This window comes from Oryx dammah, unplaced genomic scaffold, assembly GCF_014754425.2.
Source record: "Oryx dammah isolate SB20612 unplaced genomic scaffold, SCBI_Odam_1.1 HiC_scaffold_4, whole genome shotgun sequence".
NCBI classification, from domain to species: Eukaryota; Metazoa; Chordata; class Mammalia; order Artiodactyla; family Bovidae; genus Oryx; species Oryx dammah.
In genome coordinates this window covers 39,528,818-39,549,459 of record NW_024070188.1, presented here as the reverse complement: position 1 = coordinate 39,549,459, position 20,642 = coordinate 39,528,818, and positions in this window count along the sequence as shown.

Here is a 20,642-nt window from a genome sequence, read left to right as displayed (position 1 = left end):
TTTATCTAGCAGTTCTCAGTTTTATAAGAGTTTGCAAATTGTTTGACTATTTCCCTTAGTTCCCTTTTGGGTTGATGTTAAACACAGGTCAAGCTTTCTTTGATTTTATTTTCACGTTTAAAATAAATAATTACAATTGCCAAGAGAGGCATTTGGTTATAAGAATCTCAGCTTGGAAGATCTGAGTTTCTTTTAAGGAATTCTGAGCAAATTTCTAACTTTAACTCTCAGTAGAGATTTGGAAATGTGAGTTTGCAATATTATTTAGGCCTAATAATATTTGCAATATTATTTTAAAATCATTTAAAAATAAAACAGTGTTGTCAATATTTTTCTCCTCAGATGAGAAGCCTTTAGGATTGCCAGATAAGATACATGAAGCCCAGATACATTTGAATTTCAGGTAACTAATGAAATGCTTTTAGTGTATCCCAGATGCTGTATGGGAGTCTACTTATACTGAAAATTATTCATTATTTATCTGAAATTGAAATTTACATATATCCTTCATTTTTATACTTGAAAAATCAGGGAACTCTGGGTAAGGCCAAAATATTAAGAAGTAGATATCTATAATCTATTTAACAATCTGAAGATCTGGTCTTCTGCGTTCTGCCCTAGCATTTCACTTAAAAATGAACCAAGTTTTTCGTCTCCGCACTGATAGTAAGCCTCCATCTACTTTACTGAAATGTTGTGAAGATAATTTTAACTGAAACAAATTTACTTTAAACATCTAGACTTTTTTTTACAGCAAGTCATATATAAATAAAAGGTAATATAATGATACCCTAAAGACCAGTTAATGGTCTTTTGAGACTAGTGAATTCAACCTACTTGAGTTGAGAGAAACAGGGACCTGCCATCTAGAAGGGTATGAAATGAATTCCATCATTTATAATGAATCACATGAGAAAGGAAATAAGTTTGCTCTTGACAGAAAATTGAACTTCCTTAGAGACAGCAAAAGTTGAAAGGAAGTTCTGAAGTTCAATAAACTTAGGAGTATAAAGGGGACAGGAGATTGAATGAAAACTGCCTAATTCAAATTTCATATGCAAAACTCAAATTAGGTAAGAAACTTGTGATTTCAACCTTTACAACTGATGTCAGAGGAGTTGACAGAGTCTGGGTATCTAGTTTTGCCTTAATTTCTTTATTTTTGTTTTTTTAAAATATCACTTTAAAACAGTGTTTGATGATATAGTTGTTTAACTTTTGGGCTTTCATTTACACATGCTCCATTTTTTAAATGAAAAAGAGAATGTGAAATTTAGTCTCAAATTTTCTCAAAAATTTCTGGTAGCAAATATAGGTTTATTTGGACCTTTGCCTAACAGTCTCACAGTTATTATACTAAGGTTTAAGCTATAACATGCAATTGGGAGTATGCCAGTAGCTGGAATGAGAATTATTTTAAGGCATAAACATAAACAAGGAACTGATTTATTGAGCATATTTTAATATATGTTATTAGATAATTCTTTATTATTTTTAAAACAAAACTACATGGAGAAAACAAATAGCAAAATTTGTTACTTTGTATATAATAAGCAATCAAATTTACTGCCCTCCAAGAAATAGAAATATTAGAATAATATTCTTTGTCTCCAAGTTTTATTTTGCTTTTATTGTTGCATGTGGTAGATACAAGAAGAATAACTTTAAAAGCACTTTAATCTCATTCTCACTTAAGATTAATTGACATCTTTTTATTGAGGTGTTAACACAAGTATAAAATGAGAGATTTAAAAAATTAATCCCCATATATTTATCAATTTCCTGTATTATATGTGAGGTATTATAATAGATGCTATATAATAGAATATTAAGATATGTTAGGCTAGGTGTGTATATAAATAAGTATATACATGTGTACATATGGATATATATAATATATATACATGTGTATATGCACATACATAACCTAACAAAGATCTGTCTCTATATCTATCTATTCATCCATTAGGTACAAAGAAAATACTAGTGAGCACAATGCAGCAAAACTGATTACCTCCCTAAGAAAATTATACCCATCAGATGAAAACTCCCTTGTCTTCCTGACAGTTCACTCATCTGCATCCTCTTTCTTATTTTCTCCCCTCTTCCTTTACAGTTGAACAAATATGATCTCTTTCTTCTGGGTCAATCCCCTGACCAGGATCTTGGATTCCTTCTCTTCTTTACTTCTCAGGTCTCTTGCTATAATGATTATCCTTTCTATTTACTGTACCTTCACTCTTTCTCCATCAGCTACTTGCCATGAATACTTGAATATACTCTCATCTCTGCCATCTTAAAAAGAACAATTTGTTCCCAGATTCAGACACTCCCATCCAAATATTGTCCTGTCTCTTCCTATTAAGGTCACATTTTTTGGAAAAAAAAAAAAGTATACTTCGTGCTCACTCCTCAGTTTATTTCTGAGGAAGTCCAGTGGGAAACAGTTCAATGCGATCCTGAACAACTTCTTTGGGGCTTGCAGTAGATATTTTCAACTTTGTATTTGTTCACCTGTGGATGGATTTAGACTTAGTTTACTTGGCTTTGGAAATACATACCCTATTCCCTTTCTCAGATTATTTTCTTTTTTCCAAACTTAAATGTTGACATTTCTTAGAATTCTGACTTGGAGACTCCTCTTACCACATATTCTTCTTGGAAATCCTTACCTCCTCCTGAGTTTTGAAAACCATCTTTAGGCTGAGGATGTAAATAGGTTTTCCTAGCTCAGACCTCTCTGCTGAGCTCCATTCCCAGAGACTGAATATTCTTCTAAACATATTTATTTGATTATCTTTCAGACATCTCAAACTCATCATGTGTGAATATAAGTACTTGAAAGGCCTTTTAAACTAACTCAACCCACAGCCTTGGCATCTTCCATCTGATTCTCCATACATTAGCCTCAATGATCAAATGTAAATCTGGTCATATCACTTCTTTGATCTGTCCCACATTGAATTTGTCACTGATTTCTGAATCCTAAGAGTAAAGTCCAAACTTTTTATGTTTGGACTTTAAGATTTGTTGCCTATTCTTTGTAAACTTTATCTTTTGCTTTATTTCTCTTACACTGTATGTGATACCTATACTTTTTTTTTTTTTTGCCTGTTCCTCAGGTGTGTTCTACTATTTATTATTCACTTGGTTACCATACTTCCCTAGAACATTCCTCCACCCATTTTGTTTTGATCATCCTGTTTATCTCATTTCAGTTGAGATATTCCTTCATCATTAAAACTTTTCCTAACTCCCACACTATGCCCCCAAGACTGGCCCGGACATCCTAGTTTTGCACTCCTATAACTAATTATATTTTCTCATCACAGTCCTTTGAGACACTCTTCTATTAAAATTGTCTCAATATAATGTAATGTAAGTCAGGAGACACAACTTCTGAAGCACTGGGCACTCAATTAAATTTTTCCCAGAGATGAAAAATAGTTTAAAATTCAGTGTAGTTAAGATTACATAATATTTCTCTGAATATACTTCATTATGTCATTCATTCATGCATTTATTCATAAAAACATTAATTCAGAACAGTATAGAGGTGAGTAAGAAGGTAGACCCTGGGGCGAGGATAGACTGAGTTCAAATCCTACCCCACCAGTGTGATTTATTGTCAGGTTGCTCAAAGCTCACTTATGCTTTAGTTCCTTATCCACAAATTAGGAATAATAATAATAGGAAGTACCTTATAGGAATATTATATAAAGTTATTAAATATAAAGTACTTAGGATAGTACCTGGCTCCAATGAGCCCTATGCTACTATTTATTATTGAGCTCTGCTGAGTCAGTTGTATACAGTAATTAAAAGCGCACAATCTGTCATGAAACTTACAGCTAGTGTAGGGGAGCAACATTGAAGGAAAAGAAGGCTGCTGCTGCTGCTGCTGCTAAGTTGTGTCAGTCGTCTCCAACTGTGCGACCCCATAGAGGCAGCCCACCAGGCTCCGCCGTCCCTGGGATTCTACAGGCAAGAACCCTGGAGTGGGCTGCCATTTCCTTCTCCAGTGCATGAAAGTGAAAAGTGAAAGTGAATTCAGTCAGTCATGTCCGACTCTTCGTGACCCCCTGGACTGCAGCCTACCAGGCTCCTCCATCCATGGGATTTTCCAGGCAAGAGTACTGGAGTGGGGTGCCATTGCCTTCTCCGAAAGGAAAAGAAGACTAGTTACCTCTTTTTCTGGGAAACTAACAGGTTTCTTACCCTCACCCTACCCTGACTCCATGATATATGGAGGGGTCTTTTCAGGTACTAAAGTAGAATTTTATAGTTTCATTGGGAATTATTTTGATACAGACAATTCATTTAACTCCAGGATTTGTAGTTTTCACAGATTGCTTCATAGCCACTTCATAAATTCTCTGCCAGATAGAGACCCGCTTTAAGGAAGTTCCTTTCACTTGCTATTCTTCCTGAACTCAATACTTAGGCTACCAAGTTTGTCTTCAGCCCAGAGCCACCACAAATCTCTCTTGCATGTTTCTGCAAATGATAATAAAATGTTCTCTTTCTAGCTGGAAGAATTAGAAAAAATTTGCCATTCTGAGTAAAGGAGCAGCCTTCTAGACATACAAATTGAAGAGCATATTAAGAAAAAATGTTTTCAGGAGAAACACAAGGAAGCTACAGGAAGCAAGCGTCTGAAAAGAGTGAGCAAGATTTCATTCATTCTGTACCCTCTTAACAGGATGTTATTGCTCAGGGCACAAAATTCCTATCAAATGCAGCAGTCCTGCTGCATGCTGTGGGTCTCTATGCTTCCTGGGTTTCACGTGACCTAAGTTTCTCTTTGTCTGCCCAGGATCAGATCCATCTGAAGCTCATCATGCACTGAGTATTTTCTCAAATTTCTCCGAAACCTTTCTATGCCTCATGTTTTAGAGCTCTGCCCTGTGCCTTGGCCCATACTACCCTTAGTAGCATAGTTAGATATTGAAAAGGAGTCTCAAAATGATTTTAGATTAGCCTGGGAAAGTAAGTAACTGCACTGTTAGGCATTTAAGGCAGAAAAGGTTTTTAGTGGTTCGTATTGTGGATAGCATCCAGAATGAGGTTTACATCTACAACAGTCTCAGCTGAAGGTTTTCGATTTTCTGGTGAGCCTACCTCTCATGCTAAGTAAAGGAATATGAACTTGGAATATCAACATTGATGAGTAGACACCTGAAAATAATAGGAAATAGAATTAATGCAACTATATTTTGCATGTTAAAGATGTTGTTCAGAAAATAACAGTAAATAGTACCTTTTAAAATCCATTTATTTACATTGCATAAAGTCTATGATAAATTGCTTCAGTCATGGGTGATTCTTTGCGACCCCATGGACTGTAGCTCTCCAGGTTCCTCTGTTCATGGAATTCTCCAGTCAAGAATATTAGGTGGGATTTCCTCCTCCAGGGGATCTTCCCAACCCAGGGATGGAACCCATGTGTTTTATGTCTCCTGCAATGGCAGACAGATTCTTTACCACTAGCACCACCTGGGAAGCTACAATGTATAGAGTGCTTTTATATATTTAATCTTCCTTAATGTTGAAAATAGTTCTGTGGGAGAGGAAATCAGGCATTTTTATGTATAATGCACAGATACTTTTAACACATCTGTGTGCTTAGTTGTTCAGTCATGTCTGACTCTTTGCGACCCTTTGGACTGTAGCCTGCCAGGCTCCTCTGTCCATGGAATTCTCCAAGCAAGAATATTGGAGAGGGTTGCCATTTCCTTCTCCAGGAGATCTTCCTGATCCAGGGATCGAAACTGCATCTCTTGTGTCTCTGCATTGCAGGCAAATTCTTTAACCACTGAGCCATCAGGGAAGCCCTTATTAATACATCTATATTGGTCCATTAAATAGAAAATATGAGATTCTGCCTGTCCAAACACTGAATCTCCAGGGAGGAGGACATTAGTTCTAATAGCATTTTAATAATTTATTTGTTTTTATTCACTAGAAATTACTTTCCTAAAATCAAGAACAATTTACATTTGGGTACTTCCCAAAAAGAAGTACTTTAAATTTAAAGCAAAAATGATCAAAATATGATAGCATTTAATTTCAAAGCAGTATTATTATTCCTGTGTTGTTGAGTTATGAATCAGAGCTAGTGAGAGATATGAACACAGAACGAACTCTCAAACTTTAAAAGGATGCTTTGTTATTTTGTTAGCAAAATGATTTAAGGGTCTCTACTTAGCTAAAAAATGAGGTCTGTCCTTTTGGTTTTCAAAAGTATTAGTACCTTACAAGAGATTAGACATAACTCTACTACATGACACAATGGCAGCTAATATTTACATAAGAATTTTTATTGTATAATTTTGGGGGGACAATTTCTTAGTGATGATTCAATCCATACTGAAAGTTGGCAGGCACTCTCAACCTTGTAGGTGTTTATACAAGTTTTAAAACAGCATTACACTAGAATAGTTCATCAGGTCTTAGGTTTTAGCTATAAAAATAGGAGCTAGATAACCTAAGGACATTTCTGTAATGCAGTAACCTCTAATTTTATTTAAAGTCATTTGTTCTAAATTTGTTTCTCCTGCCTTGTTTCCTTTTTTTTTTTTTTAAGTGAAAACAGTAGTGAAGTAATTAGTGAGTGCTCCTAAACATATTCAGAAAATATATCTTTGATCTGGATTATCATGAAAATTTAAAACAACTTTCTTTTAACATGATAACTGCAAACCATACCATCTTTTCAAGTGCAAAGTGTTTATGTATACAAAGTGAACATAAAACATTGCTCAGGTTATTCAGTGTTCCAGGATTCTAAATGTTATAAATAGTGTTCAGAATGTTTTTTCAGCTTTCATATTTCATTATAAAATGTAAGAAAAGATTTCTCCAAATGTTGGTAGTTGAGAATTCTTAGTGTATAGGGTGACAGTCATATAATTCTGAAAATCTTTGGCAATTGTTCTCTGTCTGTGAAGACTCACATTCCTCATGCTGTTGCCAGAATCATAAATTCTTTGAACCAGAAGCAAATGAATTTTAGAAAAAGAAGTATAAATTAGGGACAAACTGAGTTAGAGAAACCTATTATCGTTGTAGGATTATTTATAGCTAACTTTCCCTTAAAGTTTTAGCACTTGTGTGAGGACTTTATCTAAACAATCTTCTAAGCTCTCTTGAAATTTTAGCTAAGGAGTATTATTGGTGACCTTGGAGAATCTGAGCTCTAAACTGTGAAACAGGACACAGTGTCTCCAAATCAGAGGCTCAGAAGAACAGTGACTCCTGAAAGGAGGGCAAGGCATTTTCTTCCTCCTCACTGCCTCTTAGCCTCCTGTTTCCTCCAGGAGGAGTTCTGAGACCATCAATAGTCATCATAGCTCATGGGTCCAAACCTTCCTACTGCAAAGAATTCTCATTATTTCAAGGGCTTTTTAATCAGTAAACAGTAGAAGACAATTACTGTATAGATCGGTTTAATTAGTTTATTTGATGCCCAGAGCATGTAAATTTGCAACCAGGTAGCTTCTGCCAGCTATAGAATCATAAATTAATGGCAGTGGTCTGGCTGAGAAAGATGATGCTCTGTGCATGCTAACCCCTTAGAATGATTTTAATGGGTTAAGAAGAGGATTGGTATCCACAAAGCCTTTTACTAAAACATTCCTCTTACATCTCGCCTCATTTTTGGTTATCATCAACCATAACTTATTTTCTACCTTTTTTACTTGCACATTTCTAGTTTTCCATTAAATGACCTCACTTGATGATACTGAGTAATAGAGCTACCTAAAATCTGTACATTTGTGTATTGAATAAAAATTCATTTGTTTTCTATGCTGTCTTTATAACCTACAAAACGTTCTATGTCAAATTATAAATGATCTCTGAAGACCAGAGGACCTTGAACTTAAAAAAAAAGTTTCTATATTTTAAGTAGGCATATTTAATGGCTTTAAATTATGTTTTCAACTTATTGATCTAGTATGACACTTCACTTTTCTAGTCACCCCCACTTGTTCCCTCTGTCATGAAGCAAAAATAACACGTTTTCTCCTTCAGAAAATGTAGTTCTTCCACGAATGCAAATTAGTTTGGGATAAAACAAACAGAAAAGAGGAGGAAACAAAGAAATAAAATCTTTAAAGCCGTTGATTGATTGTTTGAGCATTGCTCAAGAAGTAGACATAGTCATTTTATTCCCACCATGATTATTAGAAGTTGTGACAAAAGTCATCCACATTCTTTTGTGTGTGACTAGTGGCACATTTTGGAGAAGGCAATGGCAACCCACTCCAGTACTCTTGCCTGGAAAATCCCATGGGCAGAGGAGCCTGGTAGGCTGTAGTCCATGGGGTCACGAAGAGTCGGACATGACTGAGCAACTTCACTTTCAATTTTCACTTTCATACATTGGAGAAGGAAATGGCAACCCACTCCAGTGTTCTTGCCTGGAGAATCCCAGGGACGGGGGAGCCAGGTGGGCCGCCGTCTATGGGGTCACACAGAGTCGGACACGACTGAAGTGACTTAGCAGCAGCAGCAGCAGTGACACATTTGTGAGATGGCCAGCAGGGGTGGGCCTATGATTGGGAGCAGTTCTTTGTTTTGAAGTTGATGGATACATGTGGGAGTTGAACAAACTTTAACATTTTTCTGGGCTCCTTCCCCTTCCCTGGTCATGGATTTGAAAGACTGCCATTGAGACTACAATCAGTAATCCTTTTTTTAGTGCTCCTCTCTTTTATGTAATGCACTACCATTTTTAGAAGACACCGAGCATGAGTTAAATTTAATTAAAGGTGAGGTTAGACCACGAGGTTTTTGCTGTTTTTTTTTGAAATTTTATTTTTTTCTCCCTATACTCCACACCATCCCTAACATTTTCCTAATCGTATATGCTATCCTCAATGATCTGACTGATACGAGAATAGCTTGTATGGGGCCATAGTTTGTATATAATAGATATTAGAATAATTAACAATTCTACAGCTTCTTACACTGAGAAGAAAGTCATACTGGAATTCCAAATGACTGATGGTAAGTATTTATGTGAATAGCCTGTTTCCATTGGATCTGCTCTTTCTTAGCTTCAATTATGAATGTAGAGCATCTACTTAGTCTAATAGTCTTCATCATCTAGAACAATGAAAAATAGTGTAGAAACAATTTCAATTTTCTCAATTTATCCCTAGTGTTAATAGAGGTTTCTAAGTTGTCCGTTTAGCTCCAAAAATGGAACAAAGCAGGTATCTTATTATTTTTTTCAAATGATAACACCTGTGTACAATCTAATACTTGGCTTGGATTAACTTTCATTCCCTTAATTCCAGGGTTTGCAGAAGCCCACATTCTTTTGAGTTAAGGGTGAAAGAAAAGCTGCAGTTGGTTAATATTTAAGGTGATTGAACTTAGCTAAAGTTACCTCACATGGGAAGCAAACTGTTGACCTAAACTCATTGTAAAACAGGACATTCATCTTCTTTTGCTGATTGGTTTGCAAATAGTCTATGCTGCCAATGTCAGAAGACCTGTCCCACCATTCCTCCTTTTTAATTCTTTGATTATTTATCTATGAATCTTTGGATTAATAATTATAAACAATTAATCTAGCAAATATTTATTGAGTGTTTATCATGTGACATACATTATCTCTGAAAGGTTAAATGCGTTATCTTATTAATTTCCATAATGATACTATGAGATGGATGCTTCCCCTACTTTACAGATGAGAGTAGTGGACTTAGAGTGGTTAATGTTCAAGTTCACTTGTTCAGTCTCCAAATTGTGTCCAGCCCTTCACAACCCATGGGCTGCAGCACGCTAGGCTTCTCTGTCCCTCACCAGCTCCTAGAGTTTGCTCAAGTTCCTGTCCATTGAATCAGTGATGCCATCTCATCCTCTTTTTCCCTCTTCTCCTTCTGCTTTCAATCTTTCCTAGCATCAGGGTCTTTCCCAATGAGTCAGCTGTTTGCATCCGGTGGCCAAAGTATTGGAACTTCAGCTTCAGCATCAGTCTTTCCAAAGAGTATTCAGGGTTGATTTCCTTTAAGATTGACTGGTTTGCTCTCCTTGCTTTCCAAGGGAGTCTCAGGAGCCTTCTCCAGCACCATAGTTCGAAAGCATCAACTCTTCAGTATTCTGCCTTCTTTATTGTCCAGCTCTCACATCTGTACATGACTACCAGTTAACTTACTTAAGGCCATTTAGCTATAAGAAGAAGGCTCAGTTTTTCTGATTCTAAAACTCCTTTGCTCATCTGTTTTGTTTTGTTGTCTTTGTTTCTTACGATTTTTAAATTTCTATCTTTTTCTTATAATATTATGGACTTTTTAGGATTATGGTAGAGCAATGTATAGGTAGAAGATTTTGTTCATCCATTTATCTATATATAAAATGAAAGAGATAAGTTTGATTACTGTTACATATCTATTGGCCTATAAATGCTAACTGTCCAGGAATAGAGAATTTTAGCCAAGGAACAATTTCTCTTAGAAAGGTTTGGTAGCATTTGTAGAATCTGGAAAGGGATGCAGATAATGGAGGGAGAGAAAATAGGTTATCAGGCAAACAATAGGAGACTGGAAAAAGGTGACAGTTCTTTGCAAAATCAAAGAATTAGAAAACGTTCTACTTTAAGACATCAGTAAACATTGAATGAAATGTATTTATTTTCTCAATATTTTCATTACAACAAAAAGTCTAGAGTTTTTTAACAGACATTCAGGATGTAGTACCTCCTTACACAGAGTTAACTGCTTGTGCTGAGACTGGTTGCCATGATCATATGTGGTTTGTGGAATCACAATGTTTGATTTAGTCACTTTCTAAATTAAATCTGTCTGCCCTGGATATCAGAAAGTAGGTTATCATTGATAATCTATTATCATGGCATTCACATGATGTTCCAGTGGAGGTCCTTTTAAAAAAAAATTAAAATAAATAAGAAAATAGTAGAGAATATTATCATTAGGTGACGAAAGGGATGGCTTTGTGCCTTGGATATCTGTAATATGACCACTATCATTGTAGGAATGTGCTGAGAGAAGCCATTGGCATGCTAGAGGTACACTAGTTTAATAATAACCCGTGCAGAAAGGACCATGAGAGAAGAGGTATGATAGAGATCTAATGAATTCTGGATCTTTTCCATACTTACCATTTCTATAAAAATATTAAATTCCAAATGTCAAATTATAATGTTTAAAACAGAATCTGTAATATTAAGATGAACTTGAATCATGTAATTGTGATTAAAAAATTAAAACGTGTTTCATTTTATTTATATTCAAAACAGATGCATGATTGTAAATACAGGGTGGTTGTAATATTCTCAGCACATATTTTAGGGACTTCCTCCCTTTTCCAAATCTCGCTCAAGTGGAACATACACTCATTTCTGTAACAAAAATTCTTTCTAGTCTATTGGCAAAATGAATAGCATCAACTCAAAATATTTAAAAATTTAGTCACATCCACATCCTGCAGCCTATAAGGAGCTTTCACGCTTTTGGGCTCGCTTTAGATCTTTAATACCCTTTCCTTTTGTGTCAAGGAGCTCACGAGGCGTAAAGAAGCACTGATAAACCCACTTAGATCCCTTCCTGGGCCGTCACCTCTCGCTGCCAAGCGGCTTTAGGTGGTAACTGATCTGTGACAGGCTGCCAGTCAAACAGAACATTTCTGAAAGCTGACACAAAAGACTGAACGCTGGAGAATGGATAGGAAAAATAAGAAAAGGACCCAAACTGTATCAGTGCCCCCCACTCCATCTCGGTCTGTTCCTCTTCGATACCGCCCCCACCCTCTGGCCCACCCCTTTCCTCCCTAACCTTTTTTTGGTTGGTTTCTTTTCTTTTCTCCTTCTCTTCCCTCTCAACCACCGCCTCCCCCCTTTCCTGTCTCCTTTTCCAGAGCACAGTCTTTCCCCCTGCTTTCTCCTAGTCAGGTTCATGGCAGGGCCAGTGTCGAGGGGAGAGATAGAGATCAGCAGCCCTTCCAAGCGGGGAGTGCCCCAGTGCACTGCTGATAATAGAGGCAGAAGTGAGAGTGACAGTCAGATGGAAACTGACACAGGCCTTCTGTCAATGCCGCAGCTGCCCGTGGGACTGAGGAAGGAAGGGGTGGGGGTGTGTGGGAGTGGAGCTGAAATGTCAGCGCAGATAACTGCCCCAGCTCACTATTTTCCTGTGTAAGTGTCCTGCTATTCCACATGTGAGGCAAGTTGTTTTTTTTTTTTTTTTTTTATTTAGTTAGACCCGGTTCCTGTTGTTTGGTGAGCAGGGAAAGTTTTTTTGGTGATACCTTAATTAATTTTTTCTGGTGCTGTGGAGCCCCGGTGCTGTGATTGTGTTTGACAGTTTTTGTTCTCACAGCCTTTTGAGCGTTTTAAAGATTGATAAATCTTGTCATATGAGAACGCTGAGTGATGCCCGAATATTTCACATTCTTAGAGCTGTAGATCATTTCTGTATTTCCCTACATTAAAATAAGGCTAGAAAAGAGTAACTGAAGCAGTGACTCATTTTTCTGCCTAGGAGTAGGATATGCTGAAATGTCCCAAGCTCTGGCTTTTGATCTTGACTTTGGGAGTTCCCTGGAGAGAGCTTAATGGTAACTCTTCTTGGATAATTATTCTCTTGGTTTTAAGGAGTCATGATGATATCACTATTCATCAGCAATAGATCTCACATTTCTATTTATGAAAGTAAACTTTTTATACAAATCTGCCACCCCCCCATACAATATCTATAATAACAGTGACTGCAGTGACTGATGGTGACTATAATCTCAATTATATAACACAGTGATAAAATCCATTAAGACACCTTCGTCCTGCTGAATCTCTACCTGACCTCTTCAACAGTTTAACATTCTCTAAAAGGTTGCAGCAGCTTGAAGTCTGAAGGCTTTCCATATCCTCAAAAGCAGAATCACTTGCAATTTAACTCAGTCTATTACAAATCAACTCTGCTTTTCATTTGGAGAAAGTTATTGGTCAGAATCTTCTCTCTTGATTATAAGAACGGCAAATCAAACATTTATACTAACTGAGGTGGATATAGAAGAACTTTATTTCTCTCTCCTTGTATATGTAAAAAAAGTAAGTGAGAATGAATTTGCTAGTTGATATAAAGATTATTACCTTATCACATTTCTCTAGGAATTTGCATTAAAAAGTATCATCTCTCTCTCTCACACACATACATGCACACACACACCCTGCCCCCCCAGAGAAAGAGGGAGGGTGAAAGCAAGGGTTTGAGAAAAATACCCCATGGGAGAATGTTGACTATTTTTAATGACCTGATTTAGGTTTTTGATATAATTTTTATGTATTTTTCCTTTTAGCTAGATATTTTAGGTATGTATTTTGTTCATGTTACAAAGCACTAAGGAGAGTAGCTAGAGACAAACTTGAATCCTCTGAATTTAGGGAAAATATGGATGCACTTATAGTTAAGAGAGCTATATACTTTAATAATTTTGGCTTATTTCTATTTTATTTGAGATAATCTGTTAGAAACCATTGCTCTATGACCATTATGCAGAGGCAAGAAAAGCAAGTCCTATCTACCAGGGACCCTTCCCTAAGATATATTGGATTAATGATGTTTTATACACAGAGTACCAAAAAGTAGAATATAGGCATTGGCAAATGTATAAATTAAATACACAAATGCTGAGTCAGTGAAGAGAGAGGAAGAAATATTTGGAATTATGATGAGAAAGTGCCATGTTTAGAGGGATACAGGTGAAAGGAAGGCTTTATGGCTAGTATAAGATTTCAGGAGTTGCCTAAACTAAGCAACAGAGGAAGAGTTATGAATCAGTTCTTCCTATTCTCAACAGATGTGAGCATTACTAAAGGATCTTTTCTCCAATCCTTGACCTTTTGACCTTTACATTTAGTTTTTTTCTGGCAGAGACACCAGAGTGGAAATTTTCACTATAAGTCATCAGAAGTGAATATTTTTGATGAATATTACACACTATTACTGCTGTAGATGTTACCAAATTCATAACCTATTTTAATCTTCCCAATAACTCTGTGAGCTAAATATTATTTTCCTTATTTTACAGAAGAGAATGATGAAAATACTGAACTGGAGAATGTGTCGGTAATAAGTCAGGATAGTCCTTCAGCCCAGGCCATCATCCCTTACATGCTATGCTCTAGCCATGACAATTGCATACTCACCCAAACTCCATGAGACCCCTGTGATGTTTAACAACAGAAGCTATGATTATTCAATGACCTGCAAAGAACACTAACTTTTAATTGAAGAATCAGCTTTTGTTCCTAAGTTTTTTCAGTTCTCAGTAAGATTCTCAATATTCTTTTGCGCAGGAGTGCTTAAACTTGAACAAACACCTGGAATGGACTACAAGAATCAGCTAGAAATTTTGTTGAACAGAGATTTCTGGGCCTAATCCAGAGTTCCTCATTTAGTAGGTCTGGGGTAAGTTTGAGAATTTGCAGTTTTTAGAATTTATCAGGTTATGCTGATGCTGCTAATTTGGGGATATAGCTTATAAAAAAAAATAGAGATGTAAAGTGTCTCCAAGTTTTTGAGCTGAGCAATTGAAGAATGAAGTTGACATGACCTATTACAGGAAAGACACAAGTACAACAGATTTAGTTTCAGAAACAGTGAATTTGAGATACATGTTTGATATCCAGTTGGAAGAATCATGCAGGCAATTCCATGTATATAGCCAAACAAGATACATAAACTTGGGAATTGTTGGGATAGTTTAATAGATGATATTTATGGCATTGAAACTAGATGCAATTACAAATTGAGTATAGAGAGAATATAAAAGGACCAAGGACTGACCTTTGTGGCTCCCCAACAGTAAGAACTTGACAGATAGAGCAGAATGAATAAAGAATATGGAGACGGAAGAACAACTGAAGTAGGAGAAAACAGGGTGACTCAGTGTCTCAGTCAGATCAACTTGTTTGCATTTTTAAAAAATATAAATTTATTTTAATTGGAGATTAATTACTTTACAATATTGTATTATTGTTTGCATTTTAAAAGGATCACTCTGGCCAATGTATTGAGAATAGACTTTAGTGGGCCATAAGGGAAGCAGGGAGACTAGTTAAAGGAACATTCCAATAATATAAATGGGAAATATTGATATTTTGGTTCATAATGGTAGCAGTAGAAATAGTGGTAAAAGTTGTGTGCATGCCAAGTCGCTTCAGTCATGTCTGACTCTTTGCAACCCTATGGACTGTAGCCCACCAGGCTCCTCTGTCCATGGGATTCTCCAGGCAAGAATACTAGAGTGGGTTGCCATTCCCTCCTGCAGGGAAAAGGTAGGATCTGACATTTATTCTGAGGACAGAACTGTCAAGATTTGCTGAAGGATTGATTATGAGATGTGAGAGATGGAAGTGATAAGACTTTGGTTTGAGCAACTGAAAATATAGAGTTATCATTTACTGAAATGCGGAAAGTATGAAGTAGGAACAAGTTTCATTGAAAACAAATTATTTGGGTTTATTTTATGTTATATTTGTGTTTTATATTAAACATCCAACTAAAGATGTGAATTTAACAGTTAGGTATAAAAATGTGAGGTTCGATTAAGAGGTTGGTTCTAGAGATAGAAGTTTAAGAATTGTCAGTCTAGAGATGGGTATTTAAAGCTATTAGTCTGCATGAGATTACTAGGGAAGTAAGAGTAGATGGATAAAAGAAAGTATCTATAGACTGAGCACTGGGGCTTCCAATATTAATAGGTCAGAACTGCTGCTGTTGCTAAGTCACTTCAGTTGTGTCCGACTCTGTGTGACCCCATAGACGGCAGCCCACCAGGCTCCCCCATCCCTGGGATTCTCCAGGCAAGAACACTGGAGTGGGTTGTCATTTCCGTCTCCAATGCATGAAAGTGAAAAGTGAAAATAAAGTCAGTCAGTTGTGTCCAACTCAGCGACCCCATGGACTACCAGGATCCCCTGTCCAGGGGATTTTCCAGGCATGTGTACTGAAGTGGGTTGCCATTGCCTTCTCTAAAAGGTCAGAGAGATGAGGAGAAACAAGTAAAGGTGAGTAAGAAGGGGAAACTGGTGATTTAAGAGGAGGTCCAGGAAATTATGCTTTACAGGAAGCCAAATGAAGCTCACCTGTTTCATGTGTGACAAATAAAGTGCTAGGTGAAATAAGATGAGCACTAGAATTGACCACTGAGTTTAGCAATATGAAGTTTACTGTTGGCCATGTTCAGAGCAGTTTTGGTGGAATATGGGAACAAAACTCAGGAATGGATTCCAGAGAGAATGTGAATATTATTGGAAACACTGAAAATAATGCAAGTAGACAACATTTTCTAGGATTTTTGCTGCAAAGGGATTATAAAAAAGATCTGGTAACTAGAAAGAGAAAGTGGTGTCAATTGGTGTTTTTGTTTTGTACCCCCGACCCTGTTTTATTTGGATATAGTAGACATATACAGCATAGTGATTTGACTTTGATACATCATGAAATGATTACCACAACTTCAGTTAACATACATCAACTCATATAGATATCAAAAAAAGAAATAAAAATTTCCTTGTGATTAGAACTGTTAGGGTCTACTCTGTTAACCATATAGCAGTGTTAACTAGAATCATCATGTTGTACATTACATCCCCACTGCTTATTTATCTTATAAGCTGGAAGTTTGTACCTTTTGACCACTTTCATCCAATTCCCTTTCTCCCTTCCTCTTCTAGTAACCACAAACCTGATCTCTTTTTGTTTTTTTTTTTTTAAGTGGATTTGATATATATGTGAGATCATACAGTATTTGTCTTTATCTGACTTATTTCACATAGCATAATGCCCTCAAGGTCCATTTATGTTGGATCACAAATAGCATAATTTCCTTCTTTATTATGGCTGAATAGTACTGCATTATACAGGTATGTGAACCACAACTTTTTGATTCATTCATCTGTTGATGGGTGCTTAGGTTGTTTCTATGTCTTGACCATTGTGGATAATGCTGAACATGCAGGTGCCGATATCCCTTAACAGTGTTTTCATTTCCATCAGATATATTCCCAGAAGTGGAATAGCTGGATAGTCTGAGAGTTCTTAATTTTATGGGATACTACATACTGTTTTCCATAACAATGAAAATTGCACCCACAGTGCACAAGGGTTCCCTTTTTTCACATCCTAGCCAATGTTTGTTATCTCTTGTCTTTTTGATGATGGCCATTTTAATAGCTGTGAAGTGATATCTCATTGTGGTTTGATTTACATTTCCCTTATGATTAATGATTTTTTGAGTACTTTTTCATGTACCTGTTGGCAATTAATACACCTTTGGAAAAATGTCTATTCAGGTCCCTTTCCCATATTTAATTGGATTATTTGTTTTTTGGCTATTCAATTGTATGAGTGTTTATATATTTTGGATATTAACCCATTATGTGATATGTGGTTTACAAATATTTTCTCTCATTCCTTAGGCTTTCTTTTCAGTTTCTTGATCGTTTCTTTTGCTGTGCAAGTTTTTAGTTTGATGTAATCCCATATGCTCATTTTTTTATTTTGTTGTTTGTGCTTTACTTGTGTTATCCAGATAATTGTTGCCAAGACTCATGTCAGGGAGCCTTTTTTCCTATGCTTTCTTCTAGTAGTTTTATGGTTTCCAGTATTACATTTAAGTTCTTAAAACATCTAAAATTAAGTTTTAGAAGTGGTGTGAGATAGGGATCTTATTTTATTCTTTTACATATGACTATCCAATTTCCCCAGTACTGTTTATCAAAGAGACTCTCTTTCCTTCATTGAGTATTTTTGGCTTCCCATTTGGTTGTTTTTAAAGAAAGAGGAAACAACAGCATATTTCTGTGCTAATAAAATAAACCAGAAGTGAAAAAACTGATAGTGCAGGAGAATTTCTAGAATAATACCTTTGAGAAGGTGAGAGGGATAAGATCTAATGCATAGGTGAGGTTAGCATTGAATAGCATCAAAAACACAGCCATTATAAAAGAAGGGAAAGGAGATTATTTGTACCTAGATGCAAATGAGTGGGTTGATTTGTGGTGGAAGTCTGTGGAAGATTTCTGCTAACTGTTTCTATTATCTCAGAGAAATAAACCATCTTCTGCAGTAAGGATAGTGGGTGTATTGTGAGGTCAACAATATGACTGAGACAAAATCTTATGTAAAAACTTGTCTTTTTAGGTAAAATAGGTCAATTGAGCTAATAATATTTAGGCTGAAACTAAGGAGAAAATAAGCCACTCTTCCTTCCCATTGCAATACTCATAGCACACTGCTCTAGTCTTCCTGTGATGGGCCATTGAAAGCAATGTGGGTCAAGAACTGGATAAACTGATGACACGTTGTTCAGATCACAAGTGCTACAGTGGATCTTACAGATATTCTTCTTGGATAATATCCTCTGTTCTTACTCTCTTTTGGCTTTTACTGGACAGGAAGATAAAGATCCTAAGAAGCAAAATCATGGTCCGAGAGTTGCTATTTATACGGCATTAATTATAAACCATATCTAGCTCCAGGGGATAAATTATAGGAACATTCTGCTATAGCATCAAGTGTAAGACATTTATACATTTGGGAATGATCAATTGGGTGCTGTTTCCATATTTGATATTTTTTTGTTTACAGCATGCAAATAAACAGGTTTCTTTTATTATCTGCTTGGTGAACAGTGTGGTTGAGTCAAACTGCATAAGTGATGTTAGGAAAATTGGCATAGGCCATTTGTAAATTAACCAAGCTAGGCTAAAAGCTACTCTGCAGTAGATAAAATATTTGGGATTAACTTGAGAAGAATCAAAGAAGAAAGTTTACTGCAAGGACTGATGCTGAAGCTGAAGCTCCAATACTTTGGCCACCTGATGAGAAGAGCTGACTGATTGGAAAAGACTCTGATGCTGGGAAAGATTGAGGGCAGGAGGAGAAGGAGGTTACAGAGGATGAGATGGTTGGGTGGCATCAACGACTCAATGGACATGAGTCTGAGCAAACTCCAGGAGATAGTGAAGGGCAACCTGGCATATTGCGGTTCATGGGGTTGCAAAGAATCAGACACAATTGAGTGACTGAACAACAACAACAAACCTGAGAGGAATCAAAGAAGTATGTCTGAATCATTATTCATAGAGAGATGGGAACCATGATACCTTAAACCTAGAAGGGCTAAAGCAGTTGAAAGGAGCCCAGCAATTGCTAATGTATCTTGTCTCTGAAAGATCAGGGCACCTGTTCCCTTAACTGTGGATGTGAAAGAAAGTAGTGAAAGTGTTAGTAGCTCAGTCATGTCCAACTCTTTGCAATCCAATGGAGTGTAGCCTGCCAGATTCTTCTGTTCATGGAATTTCCAGGCATACTGAATACTGGAATGGGTAGCCATTCCCTTCTCCAGGGGATCTTCCTGACCCAGGGATCGAACCCAGGTTTCCTGCATTGCAGGAAGATGCTTTACTGTCTGAGCGACCAGGGAAATCCAAACTGTGGATGTGAAAGGATCTTACAGATTAGATAGCAAAGGAAGCTTTGTGGATGTACCTTTAGCCAATATCCTTATAACACACATCTTATTGTGATTTTAGAATTAACGGATTAACTAAATCTCATAATGCCAGGGGCCAACTTAATAGCATGAATGTAAATCTAGGGTACAGAAAACTAGAAAGAATAGGTACACCTCTGGGCTTGTTTTTCACAGTTGAATTATTGATTTGATAAAGCTCTCCCAAGCCTCAGTTATGAAACAATGATTTATACATAATAGGTGTTCAATAAACATGAATGATTGATTGTTTGGTGAGTTAAAGCACATATAATTGCTGTTTATAAACTTACTTTGCAAGCTACCCAGATTTCTTGCTCATTAGCTTTGTGCAGAAAAGCTTTCTTGTCTTTCTTTCTTTTCTTTTTTTTAAAGAAATAATTCCAAATACATCTACAAAATAGGGAGTGGCAGTTTTAGATTTCTTGGGAGCAACATCTATATACAATATGTGTTTGGATGATATAAGTATTTTACGTGTATTTTAAGGTGTGATTTCACATTTGTGTGTAGAAGAAAAGTGCCACATAATTTTGAAAAATTAAAATAAATCATTTGATCTTTTGGCTCTGATGTTTTAGGAGGAAACCATATTCTGTCACACTACTATCACATGTAAAGAAAAAAAAATATAGACAATCAGAGTCATTCACACAGCTTAGTTCTAAGTATTTCAGACATTTCTCTTTCTTTATGAGGAAAATACCCCGGGGTAGGTTTGCATGCCTTCTCCAGTAAGCAACTAAAATATTGGTGGAGATTATGATTTTTAGAAAATGTGAAATGTAGTAAACGAACACCAGACTTATCAAATATTCTGTGACGATATATAATGATGAATTAGGGAAAAATGGAAATATATATATATGTATTTTTAAGAGAAATGGATTTTCCAAAAATAAAATGTTTATTTTTTAAAGTTTTTCATCAGTTATTTGAATTAAGACTCTTAATTAGTAGTTTGAAGCCAATTTATATATACAATTTGTTGCTTGTTAAGCATTTAGGAGATACTACTCTTGCCTGGAAAATCCCATGGAGGGAGAAGCCTGGTGGGCTGCCGTCCATGGGGTCTTGAAGAGTTGGACATGACTGACCGACTTCACTTTCACTTT